At 42.2% G+C, this 15,609-nt stretch overlaps 1 protein-coding gene across 3 annotated transcripts in view; it reads left to right on the top strand.

Annotated features, from left to right (window-relative positions):
* Positions 1-3,877: 3,877 nt before the first annotated feature.
* The window catches only part of LOC122402392, a 69,188-nt gene continuing 57,456 nt past the window's right edge, over positions 3,878-15,609 (top strand). For all 3 annotated transcript variants that reach the window (XM_043405132.1, XM_043405133.1, XM_043405131.1), the window contains exon 1: positions 3,878-4,293. The gene's annotated coding sequence lies outside the window, so the exon portion shown is untranslated. The remainder of the gene's footprint in view (positions 4,294-15,609) is intronic.

Genomic DNA, 15,609 nt, shown 5'->3' with positions numbered 1-15,609 from the left:
TGAATCTTTTTAATTCTTTTTTTTAATACGTGGGGGAGATATTCTGGCTAATGAAGTTAGGCGCGAACATCCAGTATTTAAAGGCCGCCTAAATTCTTCGTCAAAGCGACCCAGATTCGTCTGCACGGGGGCCACCAAAAATACCATCCACAATTCCTGAAAGCAAAATCACAATAAATGCCAGAACGGAACATCTCCTAGGATCCCCGTGTTTTATTGGTTATATTCGTGTGTTCGTTTCCCTCGTCCCTCGACCCTTTCCTCCGGCTCGTCTCAATTCCTTCCGGCAACCGTGAGAAAAAAGGCGACGTTCGCTCGTTTTTCATTCTTCGAGACCGCCTTCGTTCCTCGACCCTTACACCAGCGGCACGGATCGCATATTTCCCTGTCCTGTCCCCTTGAATATTTCATTTTGCCCCGTGCAATGCGATTTTCTCCGTTTTTCACGGATTCCCTTCTCCCTCTTCTTCCGGTCGCGTCTCGTTGCTCTCTCCTCATTGTCACTTAACTTGTTCCGTTCCGCGTCTCGACGTATTGTTTTTCTCCCTGCAGGCGTCTCGATTGAAACTGTCTCGTTCCGCTGGAAAACGGAATTTCACGCCCCGGAGAACTTTGAAACAAAACAATTAACAACGCGTCCTCTGTCCGATCGACGCTCGCAAAATTCACTTCGATCGGGAAAAAGAGCACTCGTTCTGCCATTTTGCAGCGAGCTGCTTCTTCCTCGACAGAATTCCAAGGGTTGTAGGCTATAAATTTACTTACAGCGAAAAGTTCAAGTTGAAAATTTGATTTAACCAAACGAAACACCTTTTGTTTTTCTTCCATTCGTTTCCAATCGGTTTTTAAACGGCGTTTATTTTTGATAGTCCATTTACGATACTTCGCTTTAAAACAATCTTTTTTAAAGGCGGAACAAATCGCGTTCCCTTCTCTTATCGTTGGATGTTTGTTTGCGTTTTCATCCTGATCGTGCCACAATTTTCGTACGACCTACAAATACAATTGAATCGATTCGGTCTGCTTTTAACGCGAACGGAGGCGATGCTGCCAGAAACGCGATACCGGGGCGGAAGCGGAGGAATCGCGGCCCAGAAAAAGGATTCTGTCGTGTGTGTCAATATTCATTAGACTTCCTCGGGCTTTGACTTTTATCGACAAGGCGGTATTCCAGCCGAGACGCAGATATTCGTCGGAAGAAACACGGGTTCCTTTTCCAATCGGGAGTGCTATTGACGCGTGGCCCAGAATCGCGATAACTTCTTAAAATATATTTAAAGACATTCCATGTCGGCCGAGATTCCTCGGAGAGGATCCGATTCCGGTGAACTGGAACAACCGGGCGAGTGCTTGTTAGAATCGTTACGAAATTTCGGTAGCAAAACAGAAGTTCGTAATAAAAGGGGAGCAGGCATTTTACGAGGAGCTCGGAAGCAAGGAAATAACAACCCTTTTTCGTTCTTACGTTGCCAAGAACGTCAAACGGTTCGTAAAAAACGATCGTTCGCGAGCTCTGCCTCTCTTTAGATCCTTCACAGGATACCTCGCGAATGATCGAAACTTCTCTGTCACATCTGTTTATAATAGGTTCGTTAAACTTTCTCCGCGGAACATTTTGAAATATTCCTAGGAGTAGACCATTGTCTTTGATTGACCCCGCGAAAAGAAATCTAAGGGATTAAGGTCAGCCGATCGAGAAGGCCATTCTATTATACTAGACATCCTCGTCCTATCCGCCTCTCTCCGAAGGTTTCATTTAAGTGTTGCCACGCGTTAATTGAATAATGTGGTGGAGCCCCATCACGCTGAAATAGATACAATCTCTCAGAGCCCGAAATCGTTCATCAAAATGCTGCGATCAGCTTTCTCCCCCATTTTTACCGTTATGGAAATTTGCAAACCCGTCGGTACACGGAGGAGGAAGTTCTCGATGCATTTTGTTGATTACCGTTGGCAAAACGCCAGCTATTTCGAATAATCGACAGGTTTCGAGACTCGAAGGCGAAGGTGACTTCGCGGAACTTATTTTCGACACAAACGAATTCGAGAGAAACTTTATTATTGTTTTCCCTAGGTCGGGTATATAATAATATTTTATTTTATTTTTCCTAGCCATTTCTTCTTTCGTTTCGTGGGAACGGACTGTATCCGTCGCAAAGGGCGTGCACGAGTCTTCTATATGCTGAATTTGAAAAGATCAGACGCAGAATCCGGAATCCATCGTGTTCGTAAAAATACCCTTGCTCCCGTTTCGTTTTATCGCGTCCCTTTGGCCGGGAGCTGGATTCTTTGGGTCGCGTCGGTGAATGGGGGAGGGAAAACGCAGAGAAAGGGCGGCGAATCGAGGGTAATAACCGAGAGACCCTCGCGATTCTCGTCAGGGTTGCAGGAAGGTTCACCGAAACTTCGGGGCCACTCTTGGACGGGTCGAGTAGGGTCCGCAAGAAAGTGTATCGCGACGCGGGTTCGAGTGCCGAAGAAAACTGCATCGCAGCGACGCGCACAACCCCTTTGCGAGGGTTGTTCCGCCCGCTTTTGTTCGTTCTACCCGCTCGAAATATTCTTTCAGCGTCGGAGTTCATTAATATTCATCGTACCGCGGGCTCGTCGTGCAAATTTCGATCTTTTTCGAAGCCGCGAGTGGTACAATTTCGGGGCGCGCGGATCGTCGCGGAATTATGTCTTTCAACCCTCTCTCGAACGGGATCATTCCCAGCCGGAAAAATTCGGTGACAGGGCGTGGGAAGGTCGGAAGCTCCGTTCGAAATACCGAAGGTGATGTTGAGGATTTCGGAAGAAGCGATTTCCAAGGAATACATTACGATGTGGCGTCCTTGATCCGAATCGTTCCACAAAATTCGTGCGGTTCGCCTTGTATATTGCATTCTGTTATTGTAACGTGGGGCGGTTATACTGCTCGGTGTTAACGGCACTGAGTTTACTGGACTAATAACAATATTGTCCGTAGCGTAGATATATTACGCGTTATTGTACGCATTGAACGAATTTAGTTTGTTATTTATGCCCGCAGTCGTATTATACGTGGAAGGCCTGACTATATCTTCTCGTAACTCGTACCATCTAACAACTATTTCATGCAGCAATTAATTAACCCCTTAACTGCCGAGTGCGCCATATGGTACGATTGTAAAATCATCAGCTGTTAAGCGCCATATTGCCCCTTATTTTCCCCGACACGATATTAAGCACGACGCGGTAAATGTACAAGACGAACAAAAATTCAACGTCGGGATTAAACTGCCCTACATTATTAATATGTCGCGAAACCATATTTATCGACACGGAATAAATGTTTTCTTACATTATGTAAGTAGCATGAAATTTGCACAATTATATCATTTTTCTTGTCAGACCCGATTCCTCGAGCCACGCGTGTAAAAGTGTTACGGTAATACGAACGTAAACTAAACAGTACATTAAACTTTCTCGGCAGTACGCAAGCTACGCTAAGTGTGAATAAGGCCGTAGAGATAAGGAAACGCCTAAAGTATCGCTAAGAAAGCTGAAACATCTCGCGAATCGTTTAGTTTACGACGACATTACCATAACGTTACCTTTATACGCGAAACGACCCAAGGAATTATACGAGAAAAATAGTTTTATTTTGTTTAAATATCGACGTTGCATTTTGCAAAAATGTTGATCACATTTATTACTATAATACCTATATTTTGTTACATAATGGAGTATCGAAGTTTTCAATGTTTTTACAATATTTTTGAAATTTTCTTCCATCGCGCGTAGTCGCGAATTAATGGCGCGAAATCGCGCGCAGGAGCATGCGCGGTGGGGGTCGGTTCGTGTTCGGCGGTCGGGGCAGCGTTTCGGTTGTATTTCGTGCGCGTTCGTTGGCGGATGCTCGCAAATATGAAGCAGCGGACCCGGTGTTCGAGAATACGCACTCTTGGAAATATCCATCCCCCTTCCCAAGCCCTGTTTTCCACCCCTCTGCCATAGTGTTTCCGTAAAGTAACGCGTGCCGTCGACACGAGTAAATTCAGTCAGTGGTGCGCGGGCCTTCGGGGCGCGAGGACGTGCGCGCTGCTTCATATTTCCGGCTTCCTGGTCGCGCGTGCTTCTCCGGTTCGTCTCGTGTCAGTGCATGGAATCACAGAAGAACGACTGTTCCCGATCATTTCCCCCAAAGGACCGAACTATTCCGTGAAAACGTGCGGTTAGTACTGGTTCTGTTTCATCCTGTTCTTGGTGTCTTCGACTGCTGCACGAGGTGTGATCTTCCCCACGGATCGAACGCTGCTTCCTTCGTCGTTGGTGAGTCTTTACTTTTCCATAATCGACCATTTTCTGTGTACTTAATGTTAAAGAAATTCGTGAAACCGTTAGTTTATCACAGAGAACGTTGTTCCATACAGATCCATCAGAGTTTAGATTAGCAAGAATCTCGGATGAGAATTTTTTTTAAAATATAACTTTTCGATTAAAACTTACTGAAACTATATTTGCAAATTTCTGTCAAATGACAATGCTAGAAAGAGTTTAAGTTTCTAAAGTCTACCATAGTTAATTATCAAAATATTGTATTTACAGAAGGTGTTCAACGAGGTGATTCAACGTGTTTTAAAATTCAGGATCACCAACGCGAACGAAAAGTTTTATTAATCATAGGTACAAAAGTTACCTTCTTCTAGATTTATTTAACGATATCAAATAACACTTAAAGTATATCGATAGCATTACTGGGTTAGAAGAAAAAAATATAATGTATAAATTGCAGCATACGAGTTATCGAAAATTCATTTGGACATCCTAAGATCAAAATTTATTTTCGCGAATCGAGCGTCCGATGAAATTTGCTGGTTACAAATTCGACAATCAATAATTTACTATACTCTTTGGAGAACTCCCACCGTGAACATGTCGATGTAACCGAATTTAGGAAGAAATTGCCCGTGTAGTCGATCAGGAGCCAGGATGAGAATCCCGATCCTGATCATCTATAGGTTTAATGAAAAATCCATAACTTCGATGAACTCTGTTAAGCAGATCGAACCCATTTCTGAGAAAAAGTTCTTTGTGAAAGACGTAGTCGTGCTTCGTTTGTATTAATACCATATTTCTTTCTATTGACCGACAAATTTTATTCGAAGCAACCGTCTCGATCTTTCGTTTGTAATTATTGAAATAATGAAAATTCTTTATTACTGTTTCGTTTCATTAGGAATTTGTCCAATAATTGCAAAACGAGAGGCATTGTTGCAATACGGTTTACTTGTATCAATGAGAAAACAGATTGGGGGTGGGTTTCTGAAACGGTAACAATTAAAAACGGGTCAAAGCGAAGTCACGAAATTTTACGGACACTTTTCGAAAGAATTTGACCGGGTTTTCGGCCGTGGCTCGATCTAAAAATTTAAATTAATTCTCGAACAATTAAAATGTTGAAAGGAACGGGTGAAATTTGATGAATTCCTGGCTCGACTTTGCACAATTAAAAAATTGAATAGCTGTGTCTTAAACGCAGTAAATTTTATATTGAATTAGGAGACAATGAAATACAGTATAAACGTTTTCGACGATTGTCGGAACGAAACAAATTGTGATAAACTTTCTCCTCTTGGTCAGTGAATTTCCAAGGTATAACAATTTTAAAATGCGATAAGGTGTTAGCGCGACGATTTTTTATTGTATTTTTTCAGGGCTCGTGCGATATGCGGAAAGATACGAAATTTAAAATTTTTATATGTTTCATCGTATATTCATGAGAGTATTACAAACGGTCTGGTGAGATTTTCCCGTTGGAAATGAGTTCAAACATGACCTTATTCGGTCTACTTTTAATTATACGTGGCTGAAAGTTTTTTCAGAAATGATTCGAACTGTGTTTGATTTAAAATAGGGAGTCAGAACGAGGTCGTGTTTGTGCTTTCCAACACAATGAAAATTCCCCGATTCATTGGTAATATTTCCGTAAAGGTGCAACGAGAAATATACAAATTTAAAGGCTTAAATTCGGCGATGAGTAATAATCCATCGGACAAAAGACTAATTGAAGCATTCATGTAATTCATTCTCGTTTCGAAACATCAAACGAAATAGGTCATAAATATAAATCGATTTCGTCTACATTTTCTTGGCGAATTTATTAAGAAATTTTTTCGCGATTCTTTCGTACTTTACGACCTTTTCTCAGACACGATGTAAATAAAATTTATCCGCGGATCGAACTTCGTCCGCGGGAAGACCATTTTTCATTTAGTTTAACGAGTACCGTGGGTCTGGAAAGTTTTCAACTCCTCTCGAGCCATTAAAAATGAACCCGAAGTTTGTAATTTCGATACTCGTCTTCGGCCATTGTCCGAGGAAAGAGGTATCGCGGATCGAAACGAACGTTTCCCTGAACTTTCACCTCGGTGTCGACGTTTGATCGACGAACGCACGAAGAAATAATTGATGGCACGTAGGGAAGACATTGGAAAACCTCCAAATCTCCTCAGCCTATTTGTCACTGTCGCGCAAACTGACGCGAAGTTGTAACGGACCGAAAGGCAGGGCTACGTTTCATTGAACGTAGGGGATGAAATCGTAAACAAGGGTCAAATTCGGCCAAATTGAAACGAACCTCGCCGTCAGTTAAATGTGACTTTTATTAGACGAAAATGTCCAGTCTATTCTTCACGAATATTCCAGAAAATAAAACATCTTTCCACGAGGTCTTTTTTTTCAAATAAATTTACTATATTTTCTTTTGAGAAATAAACATTTCACGCTATATTTCACGCGAATGTACGTGTTCGATTGCCGGGCTTCGAAACATCCACGCAACAGGAAAAGTCGAAGCTAGTCGCGCACGTTCGTTTTTCCGTTCGGTTTGGTCCGTAAATTTGCGTTCATCGAAAGACGCAGGATTTATCTCCGTACGCCCATCCACCTTCATCAAATATTGACGAACGAAAGTTGGAAGGGAGCCTCGAGTTTCGCGAGACACCGGTAACTGGCAACTCTAAATATTCAGTTGCGAGCTTCTAAATAAGCGACCCTATAAATACGGCTAGGTCTATTAGCGGAAGACGTAGAGGCCAGCTCGGGACTCTCGGGAAGGCGAAATTCGTGTGGCGTATAGGGAAAGGAGACGGAACAGGACAGCCGACGACGAAAACAAAGGAAAAAGCCCACGGGTGCGTGTCTTCGAACAGTAAGAAAGGCTTACGACTGCCGTTCGACGACGGAATTAGTTCGGGGAGCGGGGAATTTCATCAGAATTTCATAAAAACGCAGCGAAGGCTCCTGTTACGGCAATTCCAGCTCGAGAGAAACCGAATACGCTAGTTTGCATTTTCATACCACGCATAAATTTCAGACAAGATACCAAAAAAAAAGAAAACTTCTTCGGAGTCGCTATAAAATTTTTTTGTTGGTAGACCAAATATTAAATATTCCGAATGAACGTCGACCAATTTAATTCTAGGAATTCAGGCATTTCCAAATTATTTTTTTAAAGATTCACGCTAGAACACCCCCTTAATAAACGCCTCAAATCCGTTATGTTGATTGTTTCAGGCAGACGCTCTGTTAATTAGAATATTCGTATCATCTCGTCGAATTCGAGCGGTTCGGACACAAAATTTTTGAGGGTTGTAAACGATAGAACGGTCACTTTTGGCGAACGAAGGGATTGTTTTCTCGTCGGCGAGGAAATGAATTGCAGGAGGAGAAGGGGTCGTTTGGAACAATGCTCGGTCGAACGCGTCGGAACCGAGGATCGTTTTGGCTGTTTTATCCGTGACAAAGAGTCGTTGGTTATCCGTTGTTGGGAGCCAGCCTAGCTTCGTTCTCTCAAAGAGCAAGCACGCGAAACACTTGTCGGTCTTCCCGTCTGCTCCACTTGGAAATATTAATTTATACGGCGCAGGTATTCGAGGGGGAAGCCCCGACCGACCCCGATTATCATGTAGATCAGTCCAACTATGATCTAATCCTCGGCTCGCGGGATTCTGCGGGTCGATTCGACGAAACAGCGGAGGTCTTATCAGCCGACGACACTGCACGTTGGTAATTGGACGCGCCTGGTTCAAAGAGGCGGAATTAAAATGGAAGATATCTCCTCTTTGGCGAGGAACAGCCGGGAGCTCGAATAGAGGATTTTCTATTCGAATTTGAAGAATCCTGGTCAAAGGGAGGAGATGGATAGGCGGACTGATAGACTCTAGCATCGAATACGATCGTTCTATTCCGTTCGCAATTTATCGACGTTTATTCTCTGTCGGACTTCTCTCGCCTTCGTGTTCCATTGACGAGATATGTATTAGGAAACAGGCGTCGAAAGATTTCTCATGGAAATCCGCTGGTCCAAGGGTTAAGAATACTTTTGGTAACAAAGGGGGACTGATGTCATCGATTTCTTCGCGGCTGTTTTCGCATTTCTCCGATTCGTACGTTTCCGTAAATTATTCAAGGCCCGATGGTGCCTCGCGATCGAGACCGAATGTTACGTAAACATTCGAGAGCGTTAAAACGTTGCTGTTTCACCCGTAAATTCTCATCCGAATCACCAGCCACGGTCGCCCTGAACTTTCCAGCGAAATAATTCACGATCGAGAAGTTACGATTTTACTTGGTAGTACTGTTTCCTGTTACCTGTAATAAAAATAAAATTACGCCGGAGATCGACAATTGCGAGGACGATTAACAGACGCGGAGAAGCTTTGTTGAGGGTTGACTCAATCTCTAAATAGAATAATTCGTGTTTCAATTTAAGTGTTTCTTATATTTTTACATATATCCCCAGTCTAATGATTAACAGTCAAGAAATTGTTATTTCAATATATTTCTGATTCGAGTTACGAAAGGGGATTCACAAAGAATATTCTTCCGGGATTTCATGGTCCTCGGTATCCTGTTATCATACTCGGGATAAAAGTTACGCGCGGCTCCATATTTTTACTACGAGGCTACGGCCGAGTTATTGTCGTAGTTCGAAATACTCGTTTCGTGACCTGCACGCTCTTGCGTTCTATTTGTCGTGCAAACACGCAGCGGAACATATAAAATTACCTTTCCCGGAATAAATGTGTGCAAAATGGCCGTGTGTACATTAAATTATTCGCCGACAGGGTTTAATCGCGCGGAAGATTGACACGTGACGGAGCTGGCCAGAAAAATATCATACGCCGGATAGCATAGTGTCACTGTTACTATCTCGAATATCGCATCGAATTATTAGATCGTACACATTTGTGACGTATACGCGTACGATGAACGTACCAAGCACACGTAATATGAAATATATTCTAGACATGCTTTGCATACCATTACCATACGCCATGTATACGTAAAATCAGTTTTCTAATTATACTAGTTTCAAACTTGTATAATGCTCGATGTTAAATCGTACAATATTAGACGGCTATACAAACCGTGATGACCAACGTACTGGGTAGCATTTAATATAATTTCATCGTATCCACTATATTGTGCTTGATCAGACATTTTATAATATGAAACGTCGAGGAATTGCTCGAAGATCTAATTAACACGATACGACGAGATATTTTACTTAGAAGCGACATTAAAGGAGACTCGCGGAAATTGTCAAAGCCATAAATTACGCGTAAATTATTCCCCAAGATTTAAAGTCTGTCTCATTAATAAATCACGCCGGGCTTTCTGGCTAACGCTAGTAATTAAAAACTAATCCCGTTTCGAGGAGATTAGCCTCCGGACGAAATTTGATAAGCCATGATTTCCCACTTAACTGTCGACGAGCACGCGACAGTAAAACGGTTTCTCTTTATCCCTTTTGCGTTTCGTGTTTTCCGTCTCGCGAGGAAACGTCGAACGTTTCGCGAATATTTCCACGTCGGACGTAGCGTTTCCACGGTCGCGGTATGGTTTATTATTCCACGTGGAAATTAGGTGAGAACGTGCACAGGGGTCCTTATCGCAACCTATATTCCCGGCTTTCCAATAATATCAAATTATCGAAACGCGTGGCAGCCCTTTGCCTTTTGACCGCGTCCACGCGACTTTATTATTCGAAACGGATCCGAACGAATTAACGCGTTACGCTCGCGACGATCGATTTTACCGAACGGAAAAAATTAAAACCAATATCAATTCTCGCCTCGATGATAGCCGGGAGGAACAAACATCGCGCAACAACAACGGCATTTCAGTTGTTTTTTTATTCCGTTTTCGGGCCGGATCGTTCGACGCGATGAATAGTATTAATAAATCTGGGAACGTGTGCAAGCAACAGCAAAAGCGAGTCCTGTAAATACATCGATAAATTAAAAGCGAGGTGAATAAGCCGAAACGATGTTACGGAACGTTGGACGAAAACCCGCGCTGACGTTCTCGAGTTTCCCTGACTCTGTTCCAAATTTCAGTTTTTTGGCATTCGTGTAGCTGCATTTTTCCGATATCGTTGGACGTTTAACGAATAAAGACCTCCCCTTCATGATTCTCGCGATCGAACGAAATCGCTTTAACCTCGAGTCGAACGAATTTTTTTTTCGCCAAACGACAAAAGTGGCGTTTGTTAAAAAATGTGTGGACATTGTAAAATATAGTTTTCTCGCGAAACGTATCGTTTTAGAGGAAATCGAGTCCGAATATAGTTTGGGGGATACGCGCGCAACAATGGCGCCCCGGGGTTTCCGAGTCTGCACTCGACAGTTTATGAACTCGGTTTTGTCTATGGTCAGACGAAAAAATGTCGCTTCGAACGTTTGGATTAATTTTGAACGAAGAATCGTAAAGTTTTCACTCTTTACTGTAATAGAATATAGAAATATTTCAAGTTAGAAAAACGGAGGAAATGCTGAATATAATACCTCTCTTAGTTAATGATACTTGGCAACTTTAGATATTATATTCGAATAAAATCAACACCATAGATTTTTATGACCGATACGGAACAGTAAAGTGTGGAATAGACGAAAAGTGGAGCTTAACGAGGCCGAAGGAAATAATGTTCGCGAGGAGAGTCAATAATTTATCGATCGTTTGGTTCTTTGGAACAATAGAAGTGGGGAGGGATCCGAAAGGAAGTTGTTCGCAAAGTTTCAACCCTTGCTCCACTTTTCTCGGTCGAACGTCGTTAAAGGGTGGCGACAGCAACCCCTCGGGGAATCCCCTGCTGGTACGAAGAATTAGCGGAATTCCTTGAGACGACAAGCGTCGAGGGAAAACCGAGAAAACGACCGATTCGTTCCGGCAAATCGCGTTCGTTGTACTTGCAAATTGGCCGGAATTAGCATTGCAAAGGAAACTAAGTATTACGCCTATCCGCGAGGCGGGCCTTGAAGTTATGCTTTTCGGCGTCGCCGTCCCGGGAAAAGTTGGAGACTCGACAAACCCGACGTAATTTCACGAAAATTTCCTACCTGGCCGCCATTCCCCTTTCCAAAAGTTTCGCTTTGACACGTCGGCTAACGAGGTTAATAAAGCGGCTAATTGAAAACACGAGGCGACGGTTTGTTTCCCCCATTGCTGGTTTTCCTCTTGTTTATTCGGATCGTATTCCGGTGTATCGTCAATATCGTATCAAATTTTTTAACCAGCGTAACCCGAATACAATGTTTCAACAAATAGTATTAATATCAGTCTAACGTGGTACAGTATTTTGGTACACGGAGGAATAAATCCGATCGGATATCGGTTTCGTCGATCGTCTAATTTGTATTCGAAGATGGTGCCAGGGAATTGTCGCGGAAACCGCAGGCCCGTCGGTTCCACGGTTGTTCTTCCGACTGACCGGTGTCTAAGAAAAGCTTTAGCCAGCGCGAAATGCACGGCGTGTCTCGGAATAACTGTTAAACAGATTCGAACGTGAGGGAACGTCGATTTTACGCCGGATAGGATGAAACGCGCGAAAACTTGATCGTTTCCCCGAGGGTCTGACCGTCGAAGAAATGGGAGAATACCAGAAAAGAAACTGTACCTTCCACTGTATTGGATTTTTATTCCCCCTTTATCCGTGCTGTTTTCGTACCGAAAGGAAATATTTCATGAACAAAAGTACAAAGCGATGTTCCTTTATTTTTTGGCACCGCGAACCGTTGCGATTCTCGGTCAGACGGAAGTCGAGAGCCAAGATTTTCCGAAGGGAAACCGTTTCTGGTGGTTGGTGCTTTGCGAGAAACATTCCTCCTTTCTTATACATTATTCCGAATCCCCTAAGAATACGCCATAAAGGGAATACGTTACGAGATCGTCGCGAACGGAATGCATTTTACAACGTATAAAATGTTTTTTCGAACGGGGCGAATATTCGAATTTTTTTTTTAGACGCGGTACACGTTTGCGTCGAAATTAAATCAACGACGGAAACGAGTTCAACGAGCACTGTGGTTAAAATTAAATTATTCCAGGTCGTAATTAAATTAGCCTACTCGAAACGAACGACCACTTGTAACTGCCGCGCGATTTCCTCGTTTCTTTCCGTTAAATCAATCGTCGAACGTAGCACCCCGTTGTTTACGATTATTCCTCGGTTACGTCGTGGCCTCGTTTGAAAGAAGCAACGAGGAGACTGAAAAGTTCCGTGGTCGTCGAGACTCCGGGTACGGTTCGGGCGATCTATGAATTACTACGTTTCCGGGGTTACTTTAGTAAATTGCAGTCACTCTGGGAAATTGTGAAAATACGGACGCTTTGAGGGAGCACGTGAATGCAAAGAGTCATGGGGAAAAGAAATACTAAACAGTACAGGAGCACGAGATTAATGCTCATCGAGACAAACATGGCGACACTGCTACCGGATTAGTCGGACGTTCTATTTTTTTCCAAAAAGAAAATTGTAATCAGTAAACTCGATGATAAACGGATAATATCGCGCAAGAATTCGTTTGTAAATAGAAATACTAACGTGGGTGAAACGGTTGGTACGGTGAATCGTCAAATATGGGAAACACAAGCGGGTAGAAACTTTTCGAGGTTAATATTTAAATTTCGACCAAATTGTCGTCGCTCTGTCGGCGGCCGAATGTCAAGTAGATGTTCGTCGAAAGTTTTAGCGTCGATTCTGTCCGTGAAAATTGTCGCGTTTCGAGTTCCCCGTGCTGTACAATTTGTACCGCGGTACGAGGGACCGGAAAGTTTCGTTGACGGAGGCGAGAAAATTCGTATTGGATGACCGTTTTCAAAGAGACGGGGAGACGCTTTCGTTGGGAACGCGAAAGGGAAGCGAATTTAATGCTCTGTGTCGGGAGGATTATTTTTATTAGCTATTTTTATACCTGCGCTCGAGTTCTGTATCGGTTCGGTATCGTTGCGTAAAAGGGGTACGGTTCGACATTATAAATAATGAACGTCGAAATCGATAAGAGCGGATCTTAAACCACACGGGTTGAATGAAAACGTCTCGCTGGTCTCGCCTTGGGTCGCACCTTTTTCTTAACAAAATTTGTTTAATTACAATTAACATACAAGGTGGTTCACGCAACTTGTGCAGCTTTGTAATTTCCAAAATATGCGTTAGATGAAAAAATTTTATGCAGAAAAGTTGCATGGTTTAAAGGTTAACTTTGTTTTTTTAAATAGAATAATATATTTTTTATATCAAAATATGGAAAAGTATTGACCTTTATTAACCCTAAACCTAATAGCCAACGAGTAATTTCACTTTATTTCTTGATAATTTTCACTATTCTACAGAAATCTGTGATAAGGTCGAGTCTCCAATTTGATATTACGTGAAGAAAATTGTCAAGAAATGAAGCGAAATTATTCGTTAGCTATTAGATTTAGGGCTAATAAAACTCAATACTTTTCTACCCGGAATTCGATATTCTTCCGTATTTTCATACAAAATTAACTTTCAAATTTCAAAAATGCAACCATGCAACTTTTATATACGAAATTGTTTCGTGCAACGCATATTTTGGAAGTTACAGAGCTGCACATGTTCGAGAATATTTATTAAATTACTAAAAAATTGTAACAAAACACGAAGGTATTGTTGGTTCGAAAGAGAGGAATTTTTCGACAATTTATTCGAGAAAACTCGGATAAGTCGGTTTGATTTATTTCGACTAGAATAGCAGTAAATCCTAGATTATTCTGAGAAATTCTTAAAGACTCTTTTTCATCTTAATACGTCCAAAAATTCAACAGGTGGGTGCGAAACACCTTTTAGAGTAATAAGAATCCAATTATCGCCGAGAGGGGGACCAGATACTTGTGTTTTCTTGTTTCATATCTTCCCATTCGCTGTCACGATTCGTTTCAAATAATCCTGACGCAAAGACGGGGACGGCTGGTTCACATATTTGTAAATAAACCGAACAGTGCATTGCACTTCGCGAAGCTTAAGTGGTTAAGGAGTATCCTTTCTCCAGAAATGGCGGCAATAAGTTCCAATCGCCTGTTCTTTTACTCATTTTTGACAAAGACCACTGCAAAAATATCAAGCACTTCGTTATACAGCTTCGATTCTTTGGTTTTAATCTCGATCGAGAAAGGCACTCTCTTTTCTCAATGTTTTCTGAGGGAACGAGCTATTCTTTCGCGGATTCGATTCATCTTGGATTGATTTTGGCGGACAAAAGATCGCGACGATGAGTTCCAATTGCAGCCAATCACGGATCGTTTTCCGCGTCTTTACGTACTCGCGGGATTGCTCGAATGGGTATAAACGATTCGAGTGGTTCCGCTTTCATCGAGTGCCCGAAGAATCTCGATGAGCTCGCCTGGCCGATCAAGGCGGCGGAATTTCTATCCTTCGAGTCACTTTTGGCACAAAAAGGTTGGCATTACACGCGGCAGCGACGCGACGAAGGTCGCCATCGCAGGGCCGACTGCGAGCATAAAATTAACTGTGATCCCCAACAGCCTCGTTCACCCTCATTCTTCTTTTAAATCACGATAAAAGTTGTGTTTCTTAGAGCCGTCTCGGCGGAACTTCGATCTCGCGTTTGCCCCTAAATTTCGAGCAATAAGACTCTTTGTTTGATCAATTTAAACATCGTTTACCTCGAATACAAGGCTTGGAGTAATTTTAGAAAATCTTTCTTTATCCTTGGAACAAATATAATATTTTGTGAACAATACGGGGAAGCTAAATTAGCAATGCATTATTGTTGCTCGGTAAATTAGTGTCAGAGGTAGTACAATCAGTCCTCGCCAGTGGTCAGAGATGATCTACCTGAACGATCAATGATAAGGACACAATTTTGAGGCTACCGTTCAAAGCTTATTTATTCTTCGCCAGAATGTTTAATTTTAACCTTTACTCTTGTATTTAGAAAATTAATCCCATTTATAATAACAAGGATAATACCGTTCGTAATATTTTTCTGTTTCTAGAATCTCGATCTTTGTAATTTTCTCGATGTTTTTTCATCCATACCTGAAACAGTATATTTAATATACGTTTCAACGAGTTTAACGGAAATACCGATAAACGATGCAGGGGAAACAATTAAAGGAGGATTTACAAGCATCGATACTCGACAGTACGTTTAAATCGCGAGGATGCTTACGACCCGCGTAACTTGGACGTAGTTCCGAGTAGACACACCTGTTCGAACAATACTATCGAATACATTTACAGAAATTTAATTTAATCGTAATGCTTGATACAACGAGAGATCCGAAATTCTCGGTTCGGTTCGCAGATAAGAACAT

This window comes from Colletes gigas, unplaced genomic scaffold, assembly GCF_013123115.1.
Source record: "Colletes gigas isolate AHSC1104 unplaced genomic scaffold, ASM1312311v1 Colletes_gigas_Sc00035, whole genome shotgun sequence".
In the NCBI taxonomy this organism is placed as follows: Eukaryota; Metazoa; Arthropoda; class Insecta; order Hymenoptera; family Colletidae; genus Colletes; species Colletes gigas.
This window is presented reverse-complemented; position numbering and strand designations above follow the sequence as displayed.